At 39.0% G+C, this 25783-nt stretch overlaps 1 protein-coding gene across 2 annotated transcripts in view; it reads left to right on the top strand.

Annotated features, from left to right (window-relative positions):
• The window catches only part of LOC131036611 (large ribosomal subunit protein bL19cy), a 134822-nt gene that overhangs the window by 40468 nt on the left and 68571 nt on the right, over nt 1-25783 (top strand). The gene's annotated exons all lie outside the window — the stretch shown is intronic.

The raw sequence follows: 25783 nt of genomic DNA, 5'->3' as shown, positions 1-25783 counted from the left end.
ATAAGCCCTGGCTCCTCATTTGTAAAGGCTAATTGTTAGTCAATAGTTGATAGTAGGTGAATAGTTAGCTAATAGTGAATAGTCAGTTGATAGAATAGCAATTAGAGTAGAATAGCAAGAGAAGGCAAAGATTGTTGCCAAGATGTTGTTGTAAAAGACTTGTAAAACTTCATTAAGAAATGGTGAAATCTATGGGTCGATTCAACAATTTGCATGGTCTTTATACTTCTCAGATTTGATTTCATGTTATAAGATGAGTGGAAGAAATGTGTTTGATTGATGGTGAAATTTGTATATCCATACTACTAGCAGTTTGTTGATTGCAAACTTGCCTTGTGTAGTCAACTGGAATCATTCAGCTTAAGCTTAACTTCAATTGTCGCTTCTTCATTGATATGCATCAACCTGATGGTGTCTATGCCTGTAGCGATGATCTGAACATCATAAAGCTTTCCTCCGAAGATCGCACTAACCTTGTGGAGATGGTCCTGGTATGTCAAGACAAGACTTAGTTAGAATTTCATCAAAGGTCATTCATTGCTCCTACATTCTTAGTGTCAGAATTAGATCCTTCCCTTGCCCTCATCCTTTTTTCTTTTTTTTCAAAAATCTAGGCTAGTGAAATCTTGTGATTCCAACAAATCAGGCGTTTAGGTCGTCAAGTGTAAGTCCCCTTGTGATTCCAAGAAAATCACATCATACCACAAAGAGCTTATCCACGAGTAGAGAACCTACATACAAGAACCTTGGAGTTACTCTGACTGATCCTTTGGCGAGATCTTCAGCAGTCAGAAACTTTACTCAAGAGAGGATAAGATACCTCTGGGTATTTTATTTTGTGTTTGGTCGTGTACAAAATACACATCAACAAGCCCCCACTTAGAAATTCAAACCCTAAGCAAAAATGGTGAAAAATGTGTGCAAATGGCATCCTTGTCTTCAAGACAACCTCATTTTCTGCATTAGATATATACATGAAATATAACATATAAGACATATTGAAATGTGACTTATACTTTAAGTTATATTTCATGTATATATTGGCAGGATGTTTGGGAGTGGTTTTAGACCTAAATTTCAAACTTAGTCAAATTTCAGTAATCAACAACCTCCTATCAGCATTCTCTCACTCTCTTTATCTCCCTTGAACTCTAGGCCTATCTCTCTACCTATTACTCTTCCTCTATCCCCTCTCTCTACATCTCTGTATCTCACTCTCTTCTCTCTCCCCCAAGATCTAGACCTATCTCTACATCTCTCTCTCTCTTACCCAGACCCCTACCAAGAGTGCTAGCCTCAACCTCATTTTAGTGTTGCCTCCAAACCTCCATCAAACTATAATTCTAAGCAAGCAATAAGCCAATGATGAATCATGATCATAAATCATATTTTTGATATAATAGAAATCTCCAATTTGACAATTTCATTTGTCAAATTTTATTTAGTATTCAAGAAATCTTAGTATTTACTATTTAGTATTTGTAATATTGCAATTTTACTAATTTGCCAAAGTTTCATTTGAAATATGATTCTTACACATCTTTTCATAACTAATTTTTCAAGTTCTATATGCATATCGACGTGTCCCCCATCGTCGTCGTCCCCAAACCTAGGCCCTTTGTCCCCATGTCCCCGACCAGTGTGGACCACTGCAAAAAACAAGACCATGACAAGATGACTCTACAACCTAAAAAGGGAACACTGCAACTAAGACTGAGTTACGTGTAAAGGATGATTGACAAACAACAAAATGAGCAAAAAGCAATACAAAATTGAGTTTCATATGGGTAGCAAAATAATGAACCGTCTTTTTTTCCATCTTTTGGGATTCATTGATGCAAAAGTCCCCCAGATAATTCCTCCTTTGACAACAAAAATGATGTGAGCATAACATTTCAGCCTCATTATTTATGCAGGAAGGTTTCATTCTGCAGCTAATAGGAGTCAAGATGTTGGTCCCCTTGGAGGTGTTAGTATCAGATACATTGGCATTGTTACAATGAAAAAGTTCTGTGTATGTTGATTTTAAGTAATCAAATTAGCAATGTAGAATGAAAATCAGAATGCTAAGTAAATCATGCACATAACACACATGTACCCTGGGAAAACCTCCCTCTTGGAGGAAAAACCCAGCAACCAAAAGATCTAGATTAGGCAATAACCAATTGAGTTTACAATGAGCTTCAACACATGAAGCTGTCAATAAATATGCACAGAACCCTAGGGCAGATAGCAATTATAAACTTATCTGCAATACAACTGTTGCTGTGACAAGGAGGAAGGCAGATTGAGGTTGTTGTCTATAAGGTTGATCTGCTGACCCTCAGATGATGTTCGCTGCCTCCTTCAGACCAGTTCGCAGTCCTTCAAGGGAGTTCGCTGTTCCTTGACAAGGTTCGCTGTCCTCTAAATGCAGTTCGCTAACCTCTGATTATAATTTGCTGATCACCAAGGTAGTTCGTTGATAGGATAGATTTGCCGAGGGGTGATGACTTAGATCGCTTTCTTTCCTTCCAAGTTCGCTAACTAGATTCACATAAGGCTAACGGCACTTGATGGAGATGATGCATTATTTTTGAAGTGTGAAATGAATCTTGTTTATATACAAGATTCATGTTCAAGTTTTCCAAGTCAGCTTTAACAAAACTGCCGCTATTTTACATATTTTAGTTTTGCCCTTTTGGCGCCCAATTTGGGGCCTACATAAATTGCAAGTTATATCACGTTTCATTTTGGGCCCAGCCCTATTAGACATGTAATCGCTTAACCTTATTACAATTTAATATTTTAATTGCCACAAGGCAACATTAAAATATAATCCGAACTAGCTATCCATTTCAACAATGTAGACATCTAAAATGTAAGCTAAAGTAAGTCATCAGTAGTAGTGTTCCTTTCTGCTCTTTGGATGTAATCAAACTGTAATGTCCCCATTTTAGCCAGTTAACAGATGATGCGTCGTTAGCCTATTTTGCCTTGATCCCGAGGGCCAACCAGGACTTTACAAGGATCAGTGAGGGATTTGGCCTAGGCAATTTCAGTTCCAAGCCAATCGGCTGTGTTTTGACAAGATTTCCAGATACTTACTATTTAGAGTATGCCAGCAGTGGCTTAGTGGCCGGAATATTTGAAGCATTTTATAATGCCAGTATTTATGGTGATCATTATTTGTCATCAGGTTTGCAAATTTAATGAGCCATTAATTAATTGGGCAATTAAATTAAAGTTTCTAAAGTTAAATTTAAATATTTAACTTTATTTATTAATTAATGTTGGAACTAATGTTTAAAGGGAAAAATTAAAAGTTCCCTTTCAATGAGGAGACATAAGGGGATATTATTATAATTTTATTATAACATTCTTTTATCCCACATTTATAGTGTATTGGGAAATGTGCCCAAATGGAGTTATAAGTAGTAGCTTTAAATGCTGATTGAGTTATCATGGAAATGGTTTTTCTTGGAGTTGGAGTTTTCTTGGAGATTATCTCTGGAAATTTTTCAGGCATTTGAGGACGTAATCCCTCATATGTGACATTTCCTACGCCTTCCCAAATGGAGTTATAAGTAGTAGCTTTAAATGCTGATTGAGTTATCATGGAAATAGTTTTTCTTGGAGTTGGAGTTTTCTTGGAGATTATCTCTGGAAATTTTTCAGGCATTTGAGGACGTAATCCCTCATATGTGACATTTCCTACGCCTATGAGAGACCAAGTATGGGAAATTAAAAAACAAATTAGCATTGAAATGGATCGATGGATGTGGAAATTTACAATTAAGACTGTGAATGCTCAGTTTTGGGGGAAATCGCAATTCATGTGACAGGCAGTCACTGTAGTTTACAGCGCTGAAGTATATCACAGATTTTAATGGTATAAATCTGAGTTGGGAAATCAAATTGTGGAGTTACAAATCAGTATTCTGTGTTTGGGCAGGTTGTACGAACTTCACCAGTGCTATGACTGTCTCAAATCATTAGCTGGGCACAAACTTGTGGAGGAATGAGAGTAGGAGTGTATTTGGCATGAGTTTTTCAGACCTGCAGCAACTGAGAATCATATTGGGCAGCGATTTGGGAAAGTTGTCTTCAACGCAGGGTTGGGCATTGCTTCAGCAGCTGTACAGGAAGCACTGTAATGTTAGACTAAACGTTTTCACAGCTACTTCGGTAACAGCAGCCAAGGGTATGAATAGCAAACTTGTGTTAGACATTGTGGTGTTGGTTTTTTATGAATAAATGTGAGTTTGGAACAGATTGTATTGCAAGGAGTAACTTATATTGTTGTGTGTAATCTTTGCTCTTTGATGTGCTTCCCAATTGTTGGTGTACGTTTTATCATATACTGAACATTAGAATAAAATATCCAATGATTGATACTCTACCCTCTCCTGAACAAAATCACTACGTGTGCCAAGATTGCATAGAAAGACCACACGACGACTCCAAGGTCTATATGTGCGAATGGGCGACTTTATGTTGGATAGCTTCCTTGGTTATGTATGCTGAAATACAAGGGTGGCTTACGCTCAACTAATATTGATCACAAGTTAGGACTTAGACGAATAAAACAATGAATGCCCTCTTTTTTTTTTTAGATTTTCAGATTTGGACTTCAAAAAAGGATGAGGGTTTAAAAGTTTTATGCTACTTCTAATGAACTCGAGAGATGGTAAAGATTAGGTGAAACCAATCAACGATACCTTGTTTCGCCACACTACGGACAACTAGACAAAGTAGGTGCAATCTTCTAAGGTTGTGCTCAAGATTTCCATACTTATGAATAATACCATCATTTGAACAATATTTACTCAAAGTAGAAGTTAAAGCATCCACATCACAAGCTCAGGCTAACTTTACACATTGAACGAAAATCATTCATCCAAAGAAAGTATGAGCAAAAGTTTCACCAATCTAAACTATCAAATCCTGCATTCATCTAACAACTTTGAAAGCAAAATTTACTCTAAACAAATCTATTCTATTCTATTGTTGAAGAAAGTATGTAACCATGCAACCACTTAATAACAATAAGACTTCAAAGCAAAATCTGCAAATGAACTTTTTATTATTCAAGTAGCTCTAAGCAATAATTTCATAAACCTCTCCACAACACAATGAAATGAGAGAATGAGAGTTTATATAGAGTTTCTAAAAACAAATGAAAGGCCGAGATCGATCTAAGATCAATGGCTGAGTTTAAGACAACACAACCCTAATGAGGGTTTACCAAAATAAAACCAGAAGCAAGTGCATGGAGAACAAGTGGCACGAGGAGCTATCTTCTAGGAAGGCACATCCTTATCTTCTCTAGCAGCAGAATGTTCAATGAATCTGTAATATCCCTTGCTAATAATGTGGTAAAATAGCTGAATTTGGACTTAAAGGATATTGTCAAATAATTAACATATATGCTTCAGACTTAATATTTCAATAGTCAGATCTGCTATAAAGAGCTTCTAATTGTATTTCAGACCTTACATTAATCATGAAAAATCTTTCTTACAATGATCAATTACACATCTAATGGTTGCCCCCTAAATCTGAAGACAAATACTCAGAAAAAGATGACCAAATGACAATCCAAAATGAGCTAAAACCTGATATGAAGATGCCGATCTGGAGGATGATGCTGGACGATAATGACTGAGTGTTTGGGTAATTTTTTATGTCCTCTAATCACAAAATCACCCTGCCTGAGGATTGCGGCCCAACCTCAGAACTTGCAGATTAAAACATAAATAAATGTCACACTTCTAAGCCTCCAAAATATGATCAAAATGATGTCTAAGCCAAGGCGATCTGTTTGGGCTTCTGCCCAAAAACTTCTGACCCTCTAGCTGACAAAAATGAACAAAAACCTGAGAAATAAGAAGTCTGGTCGGTCCTCTGGCATACCTGCAAAGTATGACTGAACTCTTCCAAAATGCACCTAGAGCACCTTCAAATAAGAAGTCTGGTCGGTCCTCTGGGAGACCTGCAAAGTATGACTGAACTCTTCCAAAATGCGCCCAGAGCACCTTCAATGTGCCCCCCACATTGATCGCCTATCTCCCTAGGTAGAAACAGATGCAAATGCAAGCTTCATAAGCCCAAATTGTGGGTCTACTACTGATTGGACTACTGCAGATGTAAAAGTCTGATTATAAATGATTGACAGCAGATAAGTCTTCTTCCAACCACTAAAAATCATCGTTGTTCTTCCCCAAAGACAGCACTACTATCAAATGATAGCCTTGATGCTTGAACAAGGTGTAATATGCAAAATCGTGGGTGAGGGAGGTCTACTGCACTTGTCTTCAGATCTGATTTCGACTGATTTACTCCTCCAAATCACCTCCACAATGCTTCAAAAGAGATCGCCTAGCCTCTAGATGAAATCGCTGTCCTTCTTAATGAAATTTGATGCCTCTATGGTGATGGGTGAACAAAATCATGGAGGATGATAATCTGCTTCAGATTGATTTCCTGCTGCAACTTACTCGGATCACTCCAAATAGGATCGCCCTTTCCCTTAGCAGAGATCGCTGTCTTTAAAACACATAAGAGGATGCATTCACCATCATCAATGAGCAAATCGTAGAAGTCTGAAGGTCTGAAGCAACCACCACAAAATCTGATATGAAACCTCAATAAGCTCAATGTGAAGAACTGAATGTTCCTCACTCTCAATGCAACCCTTCGGAGGATCTTTCACCTCCTCAAGTATGCGGATCGAAGGCAGGTATCGTTCCCTAAGACCAAATCTGCGGACAACCCTTGGCTCCACAACTCAATTCAAGAGATAACAAAACAACTGATGCACATCCCTCAATTTCCCTCTTCTATTTATTCTTTTCATAACCCATCATAAGATTCCTTCTAGAAGAGGGTAGGTACACTTCATTATTTCTTAAGTGACTTTTTAATTATTTTTATTTTATACTTTAGTCACTTTATTAATTTAATAAAATATAAAGTCATCTCACGTATGATTTTAAATAGCTATAATGAGACAACTTATATAATATTGAATTAAATAATTTTCCCCTTATTTCTTCAAAAATCTAACACAAACAATTCCAGATGAAAAATGGGGACATTACAGAATCTAGACACAATTAGGTTGACCTCCTCCATTGTGACATGTGGCAGCATATTGACCCTAAATTCCAACCCATCCAATTCATCTGCACACACAGCAAAAGCAATTTCCCATTATAATTCATGTCTTTGAAAGGCATCTCGGATGGACAAGAGGTTCGATGCCTTAGTCAAATTCTGCTTCAGGACTGGTCCAGTGATGGGGAAGAAAACCTTCTAAGTTCTGAGCTTTAGACTTTCCAGCTGCATATCATTTTCTCGGATTGTTTCCTTCTCAAGCACATGTGCAACTACAAGGAAGATCTTATTCTAAATCTCTTTTATCTGCTCCTCAGCTTTGACACCATCAACCTTCACTTTTTCCAAGACTTCGCTTCGTGCAACCAACGTCCAATGCCAACTGTTGAAATCATATGCAGCCCCTGCTGCAATCACACTTCCATCAACCAGTTCCTGCTTTCAAATTCCTTTCAACACTCTTAGACATGGGATAATTTTGTCTCGAACATCCTGGAGATCAGCCCATGCTTGCAATTTTGGAGAGTAAAGAGGAGGTTTGTCCATATGTCAATGCTAATCCTTCCACAAATGTGGCTGCTTCTTTACTTATGCTTTAAAGCCATCCACTCCTTGGTTTCTCTGGCTGTCACCACTTCTCCAAAATCTTTAACTGTTTCTTGTGAAGAATTCAAAAGCGGAGGAGTTGTTGGATTGGCTTGGTTAAGTGGCTTGGTCAAATGTTGAATGTATTCCTTCGGGCACTCAACTTCCCTTTTGTATTCTCTTTTCTTTCCTACCTCCTTGTCTAATCTTGCCTTCATGGAAGCAACTGAATTATCTAAGTCCTCAACCTCTTGACCCTTTGTAGTTGGTCCCAAGTTGACAATAGTGATTGCATACTCATGAGAAGCAATATCCTCCTTTGCCTTGTATACTTTTGGTACAGAAATCGGCACTGAACGGTAGCCAATTTCATCTATCTAGATGGTGGAAAACCTCTTGGCTGGCTTCTTTGCAACAACATTTTCTAATCTGGCCAAGAAATCAGTCGTATCATCTTCTTCTTGAACCTCTATTTGTGTCTTCATTTTCAACCTTTCCTTCAACCAATCAAGAATAGTAGGTTGTTCAATGCCTTCCTCTTCCTGGTTGTCTTCTTCACATGAGATGTCTTGAACTCCTCGAAGAGCAGAAATCATTCCCTCTTGAAATTCACCGTCCAAAACATTCATTTCACTATCTGACTCCAATATCTTTGTGCCTGTAAGAGACAGGGGCTCTTCATCTTCCTAATGGATTGACTCTACATTTCCCCCATGGATTGAAGAAGGAATCTTTATCTCAGCCAATGACTCATCAATAGTTAATACATTGTTCACATTCCCAAATGCGGCAAGACGAGATGATTCTAGCCTCTGCTTCTTCTAAGCAGGTCCTTCATTTATAGCTGTCTTGCTCTTTGTCCTTGAAGAGCTTCCAACTTCTTTCTTCTTTTTCTTGGAGTTAGTGCTTTCAATTGGTCTGACACTTTGAGATGCCTCTACATTTGAAGAATATGCTTCTCTTCTATTTCACCCATCAGGTCATAAGTCAAGGTCAGATTCTTTTGTCTCAGCCCATGAACATGTTGATTGACACACCACTTTGAATATTGACAATTGGCCGCATTAAGGTGGCTAAATCTACATGCTCTGGTTTTGACCATTTCACAGGTAGAAGAGGTGCATTCTCATCAAAGCGTGGCTAAGTGTGTTCTCCATCATTGTCCAACTAGTCAAGCACGTGGAAAAGTTCAGTTGTTCTGATCAAGCTTACTAGCAATCTAGACCATAGTCTTTTCCTAATGTCAAATTCATCAGCAGCATTTGCCCAAAAATCTTCCAGGTCTACTCTATGTTTGTACCTTTCCCCATTCACTGATCCAATATGGTTATGAGGATCGTAATTTGCTCTGGACCGGTAAAACATGAATGGGTACTACTGCATTTCAAGCCTGGCACTCTCAGTTGCTTGTGTCGTTGGGCAAGACTCCAGCATATTTCCGAAGAAGAAGGGAAAGGAAATAGCCACCTTTTGCTTTGTTCATTGGAAGCCTTGATATGTTTCCAACTGTCTAAGGACTTCAAGCAAGACCATCCTGTTAGTAGGATAGATCGGAAGTCGGTAAGGACATTTGATAAAACTTTGAATTCTTATGTATGTGAATTTCGGATACTGAATAAACTAGGATGCATGCTTGCTTATCAAACTTTTGGCTTCATGATAAAGCCTCTTATGGGTTCCTCCTTGCAATGTCCTTGTGATGTACATCAAGAATGCATCATTTACCCACTTAAAGTGAGTCTTTTCACTAAGTTGTAGTTGTGGGTAACAATCATAGGACTTGAACTCGTTCTTTCCATTGCCTACTATCCCCTTGCAAATTAGTCTAGTATATCTGTAGGTTTTGGCCAACAAGTAGACAATGTAGGAGCTCATGTAAAATGGCTTTGTCCTTTTCAAATTTTTCAGTTGTTCATGAAGATTATCACTGATTATTTGTGACCAATTGAACATCTTAACACCTAAAATGATCTCATCAATAAAATAGTACATCCAGGTTTCAAATGGCGCACCCTAAGGGCTGCCCATTACTCTATTCAGCAGTATGATGAATGTCACCATATTCTTCTTTGAAGATTGTGCACAACAGCTTCTTTGGAACTTTCTTGAGGGAAGGCCTAGGATTTTCAAACCATAACTTGTTGATATTTGTTGCACAAAGCTCAAGCTGGTCCTCATAAGTTTTTGCATGTCTTCTTTGGTTTTATAGGAAGTTCTTTTGTAATCTGGTATTCCAAATGCTTCCTGAATGGCTAACTCTCCAAGATGAGCCAATACTCTTCCATCTGGCGCAATGATTTGTCTTTCTTGTGCATTGTAATGTATAGCACATTCAACCATCAGTTCAGCACATTCCATAACCAGTGGAAATCCAGCTGCTTGGACGATGCCATTTCTCATCATCTGGCGAGCAATAGGTGTTGGCAAGAGTCCATCTTGTCCATACATTCTTCTCTTGAAATCTTTAAGTCCACATGCCCGAGGTTGGTGTTTGTGATGTTTTTCCATTTAGAATTGATCTTTGACTCTGGCTGCAACCCTTTACTAGTGAACTTCATCTGAGTTTTCCTTGAAGGTACTCCCTTGGTAGTCATTAACCTACGAAACACATGAAAATTTAACATTGTTTTTGAGAAAATTTGAAGATTTTAACTCTGATTTTGGATCTTTTACTTGAAATTTTCACTTTCAGCCTGTCAAAAAGCTAATTTTTTGTGAAAAATCAGACTAAAAATGGAAGAATTTGGCTAAGTATCCAGTAAATTTCACGAAAGTAAGTGAATAAGATAGAAGGGTGAAAGCAATCAGTCAAACTCATATTTTCAACCTTCGAAATAGTAGTTTTGACTGAAAATCTGTCCTTAATTCTGAAAATTTTGTCTTAAAGTCAGAAAAAGCACCTTATCCTATGGAAATTTTGTCTTCAAAAAATTTTACTTCTTCAAAAAATTCTTCTTTAAAACCAATCTTTCATAACCGAGAGAGAGAGAAAACTTCTTCACAATTGAACTCCAATCTTCAAACTTGATAATGAATTTGAAAGTGACAAGTCGAATTGATATATAGTTGAGAAGTTCGATTTTTAGAAACTTCAAGTTTTTTGTTTTTTCATTTTTTCGTTTTTTTGATATTCATTGAACTTGGACTTCGTTTTATTTCTTCCAAAATGGAAACTCAATCTTCTCCTTCAAGCAAGTTGGCATAGAATCTTCTAGATTCTTCTAGATATTTTGAAAATTCTTCCAAGTGTTGAAAAAAGAAATATAAAAAATATTCTAATTGTTGAATTTTATTTTTCCAACCCTTTCAATTGATCCTTCGTTAATGGTGAATTGTATGTGCTTTATGTCAAACTTATCTGTTTCTCTAGCCATTTTCCTCTTCTCCATGGCGAACTTGGTCATATTCATGCTCATTCTACCTAGGCGGACTTCATAGTCTTCAAACCACCCCCTTACATGTCATGGTGGACTTTCATCTTGTTTGGACATTCCCAATTTAGGTAGGGCGGACTTTGTATTTGGCAAGCCAAGTGCTGGTCGGACTTGTTATGCCTAGCATATCTGTTTCCCCATTAGTCTCCTTGAGTTGAAATGTGGACCCCCTTTTTTTTGGTTTCGACCTCAAAACTTCGGAGTTCCGGAGTCCCGAGCTCCCCTTTTTTTTGGTTTCGACCTCAAAACTCGGGAGTCCCGAGCTCCCCTTTTTTTTGGTTTTACCTCGGAACTCTAGAGTCCCGGAGTCCCGAGGTCCCTTTTTGGTTTTACCTCGAAACTCTGAAGTCCTGGAGTCCCGAGGTCCTTGTTGTTCTGACCTCGGAACTCTGGATTCCCGGAGTCCCGAGGTCTTGTTGTTGTTCCGACCTCGGAACTCCGAAGTCCCAAGGTGGTCTTGTTCTTGTGCTTTCTGTCGACCTCAGAACCTCGGGACCCCAGAGTCCCGAGATCGTGGTTATGGCTTTCGTACGGAAGGGTTCGGGAGGCTATATATAAGAGATGATGGGCTTTTAGAGTTCATTTGTGCATTCGGAGCTTCTCCTCCCTAACCCCTAGTCGCGAACCTCCGAGCTCTCTCTTGGCGTTTTTGGGTCTTCGATTCACCAGGTTGGTGAATTTTCTTACCCTCGTGATGTTTTTCTAGGTTAGATTTCTTTTTCTCCCCTCGTGATGTTTGTTTAGGTTAGATTTCTTTCTCTTGTGGTTTGTTTTCACGTTTTGTTTTTGGCGTGCCCTCGTTTTCCCACCCAGAACCCTGAAGTTCCGGGCGACCTCCATTACCATCCCTGGAACCCCGAAGTTCCGAGCGACCTCCATTACCATCCCCGAAACCCCGGATCCCCGGAGTTCCGGGTGTCCGTTCCATTCCACCCCGGAACTCCGAATCCCCGGGGTTCCGGGTGTCCGTTCCACTCCATCCCCAGAACCCCGGATCCTCGAAGTTCCGGGTGTCCGTTCCATTCAACCTCGGAGTTCCGGGAGGTTTTTTTATAGACCTAACCTCGGAACCCCGGATCTCCGAAGTTCCGAGTCTTCTCCCCTTGTGCCTAACCCGAGACCCCGAAGCCTCGAAGTGAATCAAAGTTTGTGCTTAATCTTGGATACTGAAGATATGTGTTTCACTTGCAGGTTTGAGTGGTTAGATGGACTCATCTTCTAGCAAAAGAGGCAAAGAAATTGACAGACTTCCAGCCACCATGAAATACTAGTATCAAGGACAGGTCTATATTTCGAAGTTAGAAGATCAAATTCGATGGGTCACAGACACCGAAATTGGTCATGTAGAAATTGGAGATATTGAGGCTCAGTTGGATAAACCTAGTCTAGATGCTCTCCACCGAAGAATCAAGAGGTTTGGTCTAGTGGAAGTTACTGTATTCCCACAGTCGCTACAGGCACCAAAATTTATAATGACCATTGCTCCATTCTACAATCCGGAGACTAGAAAGTGCACTGATGCACAGGGAAAAACAGTTATTGACTTGTCTCCAGATATGTTGGGGTTCGTCTTTGGAGTCCCAACCAGGGAGGAGGCATTTTTATTAACTGAAGAAGAGGCCTTAAAGGCATGGAATGACAAAATATCAGCCAATAAGAAGCACATGAATGCCAACTGGCTAGAAGAGGAAAGAAAGACAGGGCTTAAGGCGACAAAGATCCTGAGGGCAGATTTCAAGGAACCCCAAAAGGACCTGATCATTATGCTTAGCAAGGCCTTTGGTAAGCTGGACTGCAAGCACTTCCATCCCTGGATGTTCCAGTTTATGAGCACCATCTTAGTAGGGAAACAATACTTTGACTGGCCACAGATCCTCTCTGATAATATCTGTAAGCAGATGAAAGAGGTGCAGCACACACAAAAATTCTTCTTCACATCATATGGCATCTGGATAGCTGCCAAGGCTGGAAAATTCCCAAGCCTACAGGTTGAAGGACAATTAGGAGAGAAGGAAGGACAGAAGAAGATATGGGAGTATTATTCCCAACTCACTCTAGCCGATGCAAAGCTGCATTTCAAGAGGGTTAATGATGCCTTTGTTTTCCCAATAATCATCAAATTGACAGGGGATGCAAGATATCGGATTAGCCCAGAGGCTATGGCTATCATCCGGGAGTGGGCATGTTGGTTCATCCAAAACCCACGATCCACTTACATCAGGCTTAGTGGATTCACAGGGAACCCAATGCTGCTGCCTTGTTATTGCAACGATAGGCTGATTCTGCTAGAATATGTAAGGCAACTTGTAGGCCTCCAATCACTGCTGTCATCAAAGCATAAAACGGGAATCGATTTCTCGGTGTCTATTGGGTACTTTGCCTGTTCCAAGATACAAGTAGCAAAGTTGGCGGAACAAGAGCTTCAAGATCTAAACTTGAAGGAATACAATCATGCTAGGGAGTTTTATGATCCCTACAAGAAACTTAAACAAGCTATGCCTAAGGCATATGAAGGGCACAGGCCCAACTTGGAAGACTTCTGGGCTAACTTACAAGATAGCTTCAAAGTCAGGGAAAAGAACTATAACAGGTTATCTGTCCCACAAGTGAGAGATTTTGGTATTGAGACTAACCTCCCAAAGGACCTGAGAGATGATGGAGAGTTACTTGATCCAGACTATAGAGAATCAGGGATAGATAAGAGGCCCCTCTCCCCAATAAAATGGCCTACAACTGAAGATACAAATATGGAGAGGGTCTCGCTGGCGATCATCAATAGAACTAAACAATGGTTAAGCCAGAGGGTAAGGCCTAGCGTATCAAAAACAAAACCTCAGGAGTACCTCAGTCAAGAGGCCATAAGGAATACGCTCGAAAGACAAAGTCAGCCTCAAGGCAGAATACCTCCACCGACCCAGGTGAGGAAGATAAGCCACAAGAGAGTACTGAGGACTTATTGAAGAAACTCCAAGAAAAGATGAGGGAGTCCGAACTATTGAAGAAGGTTGCAGACCTAGGGGTGACCGATGGACTGGGCGCATTGCCACTCGCCAAAGTTCTCCCACCAAGGACGGCTATAGGCCACACCGAAGGAGAGGGTGCCCAGGGACAAGAAGAGAATGTAGAAGCCATTGAGAAGGTACCCGCTCAGCCACCTTCCATAGGTACAACAAGTGCTTCAGGCACCACTGCTCCTGCACCACCATTAGTCAATGTATCTACAGGGCAGCCCAGAGTGCAAGGCTTCACATCTACTACTGAAGGGGTAAAAGCTAGAAACATTGAGTCTGACTCCGATCAAGAAGAGGAGGATTTTGAGTAACAACGGCCGCTAGAAGGCGAAGGGGGTGAAGCAGAAGACATATTGAATGAAAGGTTGATCCTAACCCCCCAAGATCAAGAAGACCTTCTAAAGGATATAGCAGTCGAGCAAGCCGAGACGGAACCAGGTGATGAAGAAATGACATTCAATGAAGAGGTCAATGGCAAGCTAGGGGAATTACACAGACAACAAGCTCTCCAAGCAAATCTAGCCCGCTAGATTTCCTCACCCCAAGATCCTAGGCAAGAGCGAGCCGAAGTGAGAGATGAAGCAGAAGAGCAAGCAGAGGTCCATATCATAACTGCGGATATTGTATCACATCAAGGTGATAAGGATGAGGATATACCGCAATGGCTGGAGTTTACCTTCGGAAAGAAAAAGAGGAAAGCGGAACTCCCAGAAGTCACTCTACAACAAGTAATCACCGAGGAACCTCCAAAGGTTAAAAGGCTGAAAACCATCCATCATCTATCAAAAATAGATTCCGGTAAGGTGATTGCAGACGTGGCAGTACCGCATGAAGTCGAAGGACAGGTCTCCCCCAAGTATCAAATATCTCAGGTGAATTTGGGTAAGCAAACCAAGTGGGGAGAGCTAGATACCTTGGAGCTGGCCACAAGTGTTGCCAGAGGGTGCGTGGAAAAAGAGCATACCTCAAATATGGAGCTTAAGGCGCAACTTGGGCAATATAAAAAGCTCCTGATAGAAATGTGTAGACCTCTAGATTCTTGTAGAACGGATGACCTGCCTTCAACATCATCACTACCAGAGGGAGAGGTAAAGGCACTACTAGAGGTGAGACGAGTAGCTGCTGCCGCCAAATCTTGGACCCAGGTAAATGCGGCCAAGATTAGATTGTTTCTGCAAAATACAATAGAAATATACCGTAAGGCAGTACAGGCAGGCGGAGCTTTCGCAACATGCTCCACACAATGGGAGCGGAAGAACACCTTTAATAAACAGCTCCGAGTTTTGAAAAAAATACTACGGTTAGGAGAAGAGCTGATAGTAAAAGAAGACCTCTTAGGAGGGGATAGTTGTGAGAATTTACAGTCCTACATATACATTTTGGAGCTAAAAATAGAGATGTATCAGCAGTATATCAAGGAGATGACTAACATTCGAGACCCTCTCCTCAGGGAGATTTTGTCATATGAGAATTTTGTGACGAATATACTAGGACCTTTTGGCCTCAGAATAGCTGATACCGGAATAATGGATCAGCAGCAAGTTTTGAATCAATGGGATGCGTATGAGGCACAAAACCTAGGACCTGCCGCCCAGTTCGATGTTGCCCTTATGGATAGATACACACAGCTGATTACTCAGTGTCAAGAGGTGGCGGATATGGTAAAGGAGTTAGAGGAACAAGGAGCACATGCAGATGAGGCTTTGAAGAAATATAAATTTAGAACTAAGCATGTAGCCAATCCTCCAGTCCAAGCAGTTGCATGTATAATTGAAAATTATAAGGCTTTTACCAAGAAATAAAAAGATAAGCACACAATTGCTAAAGATAGCAAAGCTTTTTCTTGTATTTTTAAAACTGTTGCTCCTACTCAAGTTCCAGTTTTGAGAGAAATTCTGCATGATTACGAAAATGTGGCTCACCAAGCAAGGTTTTCGTAGTGCTCATGCAATCCCCATTTTGTAGTTGTTAAGTGGAGTATCGAGGCAGAAACTTGCAAGTTAACTGCGACTCCTAGGATCAGTTCTTAATTTAGAGTAGAGATATTTCCTAGATAGTAGGGTGGGAAACTTCTAAAAATTGAGAAGTTAGATTCATTTGTGAGGGTCCCAAATTGATGATTTGTGGCCTAATTATTATTTTTTCCATTTGTTATACATCTTTTTATGAAGACATCACTAATATATGATTCTAACATTTAAATAATTATTTTTAACATATTTTTACTTTAAATTGGAACTTTGTTTAAAATTGATTTCAGCGTTTAAATAATTATTATTAGCATACTTTTCCTTTTAGCTGGAACTTTGTTTGAAATTGTAATATATTTCTATTTTCTTGATCCTCTCTAGAATTATATATCATTACCAGTTCAATAATGTTTCTTTGGTCCTAACATTTCACAATGTACAAGAGTAAAGTTCTTCCTTTACTTGAAAATTTGTTAGAAATTGTGGTATATTTATATTTATATGATCCTCAATTACAAAATAATCACAGTTATATTAACTTACACATATTAGTTCCTCTCAAGGCATATACTATTGCATTCATTGAATGTTCTTTTTCAATTTAGAATTAAAAAATTTGAACAAAAAATCTATAGTTCATATTTATTTTATATTTTACAAAATTCTAAAAATATCATTTTTCTTTATTTCTATTGGTTCATATTGGGTAAAAAAATTGATTTTCTTTGTGTAAAATAATATATTTATCTTTTCTATTAATTATTTGTTGGAAACAACATTTCAAATCTTTGATTTTTCTTTTTTTAGTAAATGCTTATGTAACATCCAATTTGAAGATCTTGTTTTATGTTTTAATTTTATTTAAAAATATATAAAGCAAATTTAAGATAAAAGCATCTTATATAAATATTATTAAATATTTAAATGTATTTTTTAATTTGTAGGAACTAAAAATACAATGTAAATATTTTTAATTGAATAATAAATCTGATTAAATAGAATTTAAATTATTTAACTGATTTAAGATTAAAATATTTAATTTTAAATGATGATTTCAAAAAAAGGAGATAATATATTGTTTAACTTTTTTTAATTATATATAACTTAAAAAATGTACATATTATATAATCTAAATAAATTCAATTTAGTATTATATACTATTTTGATATAATTTTAACTATTAAATTTTTTATTTAATAATATATTTTATTATTTATTTGTGTTTTTTATAAATAAGATTTATATTTATTATTATATATCATGCTTAATAATATGCATTATTAAATAAAAATATATTATTATAGTCCAAGGGGTTGTGTTTTATCGGTTAAAGCGTTGAGTTCTCATTGTGGAGATCAAAGTTCAAATCCCAAAGGGACATCTAATATGGAATTCAAAGTTGTGACTCTTAGTCTTCCACAATTTGCTTCTAGGTGGTTTCTAATAAGTGGATTCTAATTTGTAACTCTTGGTCTTCCATAGGTTGATTTTAGTGTGGTTGCTTGAAATGAGCTAATGGTGGTTTCTAATAAGTGGATTCTAATTTGTGACTCTTCGTCTTCCACACGTTGATTCTAGTGTGGTTGCTCAAAATGAGCTAGTATTAGTGTCATGGTTGTGGTTTTTAGATATGAGCAAATATTAGTGTCATGTAACGGTCTCAAGTTGATGCTTGTATGAGCAAAATATTTGTAAACTATCTGGAAATGATAATTAATTTAAAAATATATATTATTATTTTAACATAGCTGAAGTGTTGGCATCTAATCTGAACTCCATGGTTAATAGAGGAGCTCTCATGGGCATCAAACCGACCTCAACGACACCTCCAAATGTTCTGCAGCAATTTGTCGGTGACACTATTCTCTTTGGAATCTCCTCTGTGGTGGAAGCTACTGCTTGGAAATCTTTCCTCAACTTATATGCTTAGGCCTTTGGTCAACACATCAACTACGAGAAGAGAAACATATACTTCTTTCACACTCATGTGCAACTCCAAGATAAAATCTGTAGAATCCTTGGTTGTCAAAGGGCCTCCCTCTCTGGCACCTACCTTGGCCTCCCTTTAATTGTCAAAGATGTTTCTAATCCTTTTTGGGTCACCATCCTTGCAAGAATGCAGAAGAAACTGGCTGGTTGGAAAGTTAGACTCCTCAGTAGTGCTAGGAAATTGCAGCTGCTTACCTCCTCCCTCTAGGGGATCCCTGTGTACTTCCTCTCCCTTTTTAAGATTTTGGCAGCCATGGCTACCAAGCTTGAGATTATCCAAAGGACCTTCCTTTGGACTAGGATGGAAGAAAAGAAGAGGCTCGCTTTGGTGGGCTGGGACAAAGTCTGTCTCCCTAAGGCCATGGGCAGGTTGGGAACCCGCAAGATCTCCAAGTTCAACAAGACCCTTATGACCAAAATTGTTTGGAAGCTTCTAAATAAGGATGCGGATTGGAGCAGGATTATCAGGGCTAAGTACCTAGGAAATGGCAATTTTTCCTCTGTCCTCAAGGAGGATGGCCTCCCAAGGGGTTGCAAAATTTGGAACAACATCATGAGTTGCAAGGACCCTTTATCCCATGATATGAGGTGGCTTATTGGAAATGGTAGGAATATCCTCTTCTGGGAGGACTGTTGGTTGGGAGAGAAGCTCCTTACTTTCTCCCCCTCCCTTGGAAGGCTCCAAGATGCTGCTAAAAGTTTCTTCGGGGAGAGGGTCAGTGATTACTTCATCAACAACACTTGGAGGGCTTTAGAAGAATACTGCATTTATCAACCCTTCCTCCTCCCTGCGGCTAGAGATCTTCAAGAGCTTTTGGCGGGCACCTTCCTCCCCTTCTTCCACAGGGAAGATAAATTCATTTGGAAGTGGGACCCCTCTAGGGAGTTCTCTGTCAGAACTGCTTACAACAACTTGTTGAGGGAACCTGATCATACCATCAACTTGAAAGAGGTCTGGAACCCCCAATTGATTCCCAAGGTCAACTTCTTCTAGTGGATGACTCTCCACAACAAAATCTTGACACAAGACAATTTGGTTAAAAGGGGATTCCAATTGCCTAATAGGTGCATCCTTTGCAAAAATAATGTGGAAAGCCCCGCTCATCTCTTTCTCCACTGTGTGTTTGCTCAGGAGCTCTGGGGATGGTCTGTAACAAGCTCAATATCATATGGATTATGAATGACAACTTGTTAAATTTGTCCCAAGAGTTTCGGGGTCCCTCCTCCAATAACTATGGAAGTAGATCTCCCCTCATGTGAGTTGGAGTATCTGGAAGGAAAGGAATGATAGGATATTTAGAGATAAAGAGGCTACTGTGGAAACTGTGTTTGCTCATTTTCTAAAGTTGATTATTGAGAATATCTCAGTCACTAGAATTCGACTGGCCTCCAAGCCCCCCTCTACTTGGGATTGGGAAATTGCTAGATACTGGAATCTTCCCCCCTCATTCTCTCTCGTTGAATGCTCCAAGAGACTCCTAAGGCAAAGCACAATTTGGTCCCCTCCTGCTACCCATGGCTTTAAACTCAACTTTGATGGGGCTGCCAAAGGGGGCCTGACTGCAGGTGGAGGGATCATCAGAACCCACACGGGGGCCCTTGTTGCTGCTTATGCAGGTAACCTAAATGGGCACTCCTCTAATCAGGCTGAAGCAATGGCCTTAGCCTGGGGGATTCGTTTTGCCCTCACTATGGTAATTAGGTCAATGGATATTGAGGTTGATTCCAAACTCATTATAGATGTTGTCAAAGGGCGGAATAGGCTTAACTGGACCATTGAGGGAACCATCAGGGACACCCTAAGGCTCATTTTAGGGCTCGACTCATTTAGATTCATGCATGTCTTCAAAGAGGGTAACAAATTGGTTGATGCTCTAGCTGCCCTTGGGCTAAATATTTTTGGTTTAAGATGTTGGAGGAGCCAAAATTCCCTCCCGGACCACGTCAACTTCCTTCTTCAGGGAGAGAAATCTAAAATATCTATCAATGATGGAGTTGCTGCTTAGTTTTTTCCTTACTCTCCTATCTTCCCTTGGGGTTGTTCGGAGGGGTTGGTTTCATAATTCAAATAATGGGAATATTCCTACGGTTACTGTCGGTTGGGTGGTGACTCATTCGGCCAGCCTGGCTTTGAAGGACATGTTGCTTTGTTGGCAAACCTTTTGGGCTTATCGCCTAACAATGAACAATATCATAGACCGTATTGGGGTGTGCAAGGTGACCCTGTAGATGTTGTGTTTTCTCTATTTTTTGTTGTTTTTGATTTCAAAAGACTGGTTTTAGTTTGTTGTTAATGCTATTATAGTGTTGTTGTTGCACTGTGGTTCCGTTGATAGTTTTGCTATGTAAAGGGTTAGTGCCCTGGTTTTCACTGCTTTTTTAATAAAAAAATATAATATTAATTGAAATATTAAATATAATATTTGTATTATTTATTCATATTCTTTAATTAGATATAGGTATATGTCTAGCTATTTTTAAATATTTATTTATAACTCTTTTAACTCATTTCATGTAAATATCTAGAATATCATTTGCAACTAACATTTTTCAAATTATTTTCACCAATAATACTCATTCACACAAACTCTCTGTTTTTCCCTCCCTATCTCTATCTCTATTTCTCTATGTCTATCTTTATTTGTAACTATTCCCCCTCTATCTTTTTCTTCAAATCTCTCCTCTCTCTCTCTCTCTCTCTCTATCTATTTCTCATTATCTACATATCTCTCTCTTATTCGCTCCATTTCTCCCCTATCTCTCCATTCCCCCTATCTCTCCCATCTCCCCATGTCTCATTTTCTCCACATCCCTTTTATTCTCCCTTATCTTCCTCCCTCTATCCCTATTTCTCCACATCCCTTTTAGTCTCCCCTTCTCAACGCAACATTGACGACCTCCTTAAAAAAAAACTATCAAAATATATCATCAAACCAAGTACAAAGTCCAAACAAATCTATGGTAGGTGTTACGTTTGGTACGCAGCATTGACGACCTCCTTGTCTGCGTATTCGTGAAGAGAAGTGGATTGTTTTTTAAAAAAAAATTGGGTTGAGGAGATTTTACAGGAAATTAAGTGTTCTCATACTCCATGATATGGATTTGGAGAGCGAAGGGATCTTGCAAGTACTAACGCTTCTTCAGGGGAGCAGGTAGGGCAAGGCACGGTGAATCCCAAGCAAGCAGAGCACTGTGAATCTCAACTGCATCTCCGTGAATCCCAAGTAGGCAGGGCACCGTTAAGCAGGCAGATAGGGCATCGTGGATCCCAAGCAGACAGGGCACTGTGAAGCAGGTAGACAGGCACCGTAAGCAGTGGCAGACAACCATAAGCAACGACAGACAACTGGACATGGAAGGGCCCTACAGTTAGTGGATCCCACAAAAATTTCACTGGTGCCTTTTCTCCACCTTTGTATGCATTCTTTTAACTTTACTTTGTCTGTTCTTTGGAAAATGGAGGCAAAAATGGTTAAACCTGCATAAAACTCCAAACCCACACATTATTTTACCACATGAAAACAAAACAAGGCAAAATGAATGGAAATTTGGATCTGAGAGGCATAGAGGCAGTAGGGTCACAGGGATTAGATCTGGAAGGGCAGGATTGCAGTACACAAGGTTCACAGTGGCCAAATACAGACATTTTTCAAAACATTTGGGAATAATGGAATATATAATGAACAAAAAAATGACAAATGAGTCTCATTTACAACTGAAAGTGTTGTCAAACCTTCTAAGTCAAGATAGTTTAACATAATTTTGGAGATCTTTGTTAATAAGATCCCTTCAAACAAATGCATCAAAGTATACAAACACTGGAGAAAGGCTGATTTTTATAAATGCAAAACAATATAAGGGGATCTTAAGGTGCATACAAACTTGACAGCCAAGACAAAAGAAAAAATTCACTGTGATTTTACCAAAGTCAAATTTCAGTAACCAAGAGATAACTAATAAGTTGTTTCAAAAGGGAGAACCAATTGTCCAAGCTGAGTATAAAGGAAAAGAGAAGCTGATAGGGGACACATAGGATCTCGAGTCAAATCTTGACCATATAGAAGGGATTGTGGGCAAAATAGAAGAGCTCATGACAAGCAAGAAGGGCACCGAAAAAGTGACACAGGAACTTTATAGACCCACATCCACACCTCTTACATGGTCATCAGATTTGTATGTAGAAGAGCTCATGAGATTGAAGAACAAACTCGAAATATTAGAAGCCAAGGGGAGATTTGAAGACAACAAAGCAAAAATGGTGACAGAATCCAATTGCAAGTTGGAAAAAGAAAAAGAAATACTAAAAGAACAAATTCTAAATCTTCAGATTAACATGGAGAGGGGCCAACAAGATTTGAACATTCTAAAACACGATTTAGTTCAATTAAAAGTAATTGAAAACAAGAAGCCAATAAAAGAGGAAGGAGAAAATGTAATGCAAATAAAGGTGATCCAATCAGCATTGGCAGACCTAGAGTCAAAAGAAAATTAGCTAAGAGAACAAATAGAAGAGGCCAAGTCATGGTCACAAGTGGTAAGGGGGCCAACAAGCGAGCATAGAGGAATCATTGAAAACCAAGTCAAAAGACAACTAAGAGGAGAAAAAGATAAGTTGGACACAACTGCAAACATCATAATTAAGGGTTTAAGGGACTTCGATGAGAAAGAGAGAACCGATATTCTCACTAGAGACTTCCTTAAAGACAAACTGCAGTGGTCAGGGTATATCCAACAAGCAAATAGGATTGGAAAGAAGATAGATGGAGGTAGAGATAGACATGTAAGAGTCACCTTAAGAAATCTAGAGGATAAGAACATGATTCTAAAAAACAAAGGGTTGCTTAGAGGCACATACATTTATTTAAATGATGATTTGACCTTCGATCAACAAGAAGGACAAAGGAAATAATGGGAGAAAGTAAAGACAACAAGAAATGAGGGAAAGTGGGCATGGTTGAAGAATGAGAAAGCCCAAATCTTTGAGTGTTTTTCAAACAAGAAATAGGGATGAGGGGCCCCACAGGATTACTTACATGTCGTAAGTTGGAATTGCAGAGAATATCCGTGGAGGAGAAGACCTAGGTTGGGGCCCATAGAAAAAGGAAAAGATATTATCATTCTCACAGCAACACATGAACACGATGGTTGCAAAGTTCTAGATTTTGAAGGATTTAAGAAAGTTTCAGTTTGGAACAAAGGGAGTGAAACGGGAAAAGGTCATGGCAGAGTTACAGTTCTAATAGCTGAGAAGTGGCAAGGTATTGTAAAAGTGGAAAAAGAAGACACTAATAAACAATACATATGGTTGCAAATAACAGAGAATGGGGTGAATTTCAGATAGGCCGCTTGCTACTTTGCTCCAAAAAACTCAAAGTTTTATAAGAAGAGGAACTTAGACAATGAAGACCCTTATGCATCACTAATAAAAGATATCTCTATTTTCAATACATTTGGTGACATAGTGCTAATGAGAGACTTTAATGCAAGGACACCTAATAACTAGTCCCTTCAGTTGGGCAATGAAGCAAGAGGGTAAAACAATCCTCTTTGGCTGGAAGAAGGTAGAGATCAACAATGGGAAAGAACCTCTCAAGATGGTAAGAGCAACGTGTCTCAGTTTGGGGCAGAATTACTTGGCCTTTGTAGTTTATTCGGCTTGGTCATTTTCAATGGCATGAAAGATTGGCCAAGATCGGGGGGCATCACATGCAATATTTATAATGGCCAAAGTGTTGTAGACTATGTGATTTGCTCACAGAGTTTTATTTCTAGATTGCTAAAGTTCGATATTGGGGACTACCCTATTGAGCTGAAATCATATCATTCACCTCTTCTTGTTAAACTAGGCATTTCTCCATGCAGTCAACACAATGGGCAGGTTTACCACATGCAAAAGATGGGCCCTTCCAAGGGAAAAATCCTTATAAATCAAAAGAAAAAAGAAATATTTAGTGCTGATCTTAAGCAACAGTTACACAATATGAAGTATAACAAAAATGTTAAGGTGACCAATAAGATAGGGGCCCACATTCATAGAAGCCAGCTGATCCCATTAATCCACAAGGCTCTAAGGTCATGCAAAAGATCTCAATCTAAGACAAGGGTTGCAAACACTTTTCTGGCAAATCCATGGTATGATGAAGATTGTAAGGCAGCCAAGAGATCACTAAAAGAGGGTGGAATGGACAAAGAGCGCAAGAAAAAATATGTAAAATTGGTGCAATCAAAAAAGGAAAAATATGTTCATGAAAGAAGGAAGGAACTAATTTCTCTTGGAAGGCATAATCCCAAGGGTTTTTGGAAGGAGTTGCAACAAAAGAAAAAGAAGACTGAAAATAGCATTATAGATGCATAATGGTTGGAATATGCCAAGATCCTTTATGAACGCACTCATGAGAAAAACTATCCACCTGTTGTTAACACTTCAATGAAACTTTTCACAACAAAGGATATTCACCAAGGCATAAAAAATTTAGCAAGTGGTAAAGCACAAGAAATAGATGGGTTACAAGATGAATTCTTAAAATGGGGAAGCGAGATTCTCGCCCCTCATATAAGGAGAATTTTCAATAACATCATTCAAAAAGGTTTCTCGAGGGAATGGACAACTAGTGTGGTCATCCCTCTTGTTAAAAATGGGGATATCAATAACCCTTCTAACTATCGCACGATTATGGTCAATCCTCTCTTTGGCAAGCTCTTTGGGAGCATGTTAGAACACAGGATTAGTAGATGGGCAGAGAAGGAAGGTAAAAGGGCTAAAGGGCAGGTAGGTTTCGGGGCAAGACATTCTACCATTGATCATTGCATCACTCTTCGACAATTGATAGAAAAAATCTAGAACACTCAAGGTGAGGAAGCTTATTGTTGTTTTGTGGACTTTAAGAAAGATTTTGACATGTTACCTAGAGATAAACTATGGCACAAAATGGAAGCACTAGACATACTGGATGGGTATAGAGCTGCAGTTCATAGATTATATGAGAAGGTTAGAGCTAAAATCAGAACAAGTGAAGGCATGTCAGAGTGTTTTGGTAGTGATATTGGAGTTAAACAGGGCTGCCCTCTATCTCCCACACTTTTTGGGCTATACATTGACAAGTTAGAAGCTTGGTTAAGCAAAACAGAGGGCGAGGGTGTTCAGTTGGCAGGTTATGTGGTGAAACTCCTTTTATATGCTGATGATCTTATCCTAATTTCAAAAACAACTCATGGGTTAAGAGAACATTTGAAAGCTTTAGAAGACTTTTGTCAGGAGGTTGGGATGCAAGTGAACATATCCAAGACCAAAATCATGATTTTCTCATTAAAAAGAAAAGACAAACAAGTTACCTTTCTTTTTGAAGGTAGTCCATTGGAAACAATGAAAGAATACAAGTACCTTGGGACTGACTTTCACTACAAGCTCAGTTGGGAGACTTGTAGGACAAAAATGATACAAAGGAGGTTGGAAAGCCTCATACTTACTTCAAAATAGGTGTAGAAAAGTGGAGCTTTGGGATTGGAAAACCAAGAAAACCCTTTTTGGTCTTCTAGTCACATCGGTTATTCTCTATGGTTGTGAAGTATGGGGTAGCAGCATGTCAAACTACAATTGGAGGCAACTAGAAAGATTCCAGAAGCATTTAATAACAAGCAATCTCAAAGTTAAAAGAACGATCTTGTATGAAATTTTGTTAGCTGAAGCAGGTACTTT

This window comes from Cryptomeria japonica, chromosome 1 (genome assembly GCF_030272615.1).
Source record: "Cryptomeria japonica chromosome 1, Sugi_1.0, whole genome shotgun sequence".
In the NCBI taxonomy this organism is placed as follows: domain Eukaryota; kingdom Viridiplantae; phylum Streptophyta; class Pinopsida; order Cupressales; family Cupressaceae; genus Cryptomeria; species Cryptomeria japonica.
The sequence above is the reverse complement of the archived record's forward strand: the minus strand, read 5'-3'. Positions and strand labels throughout refer to the sequence as shown.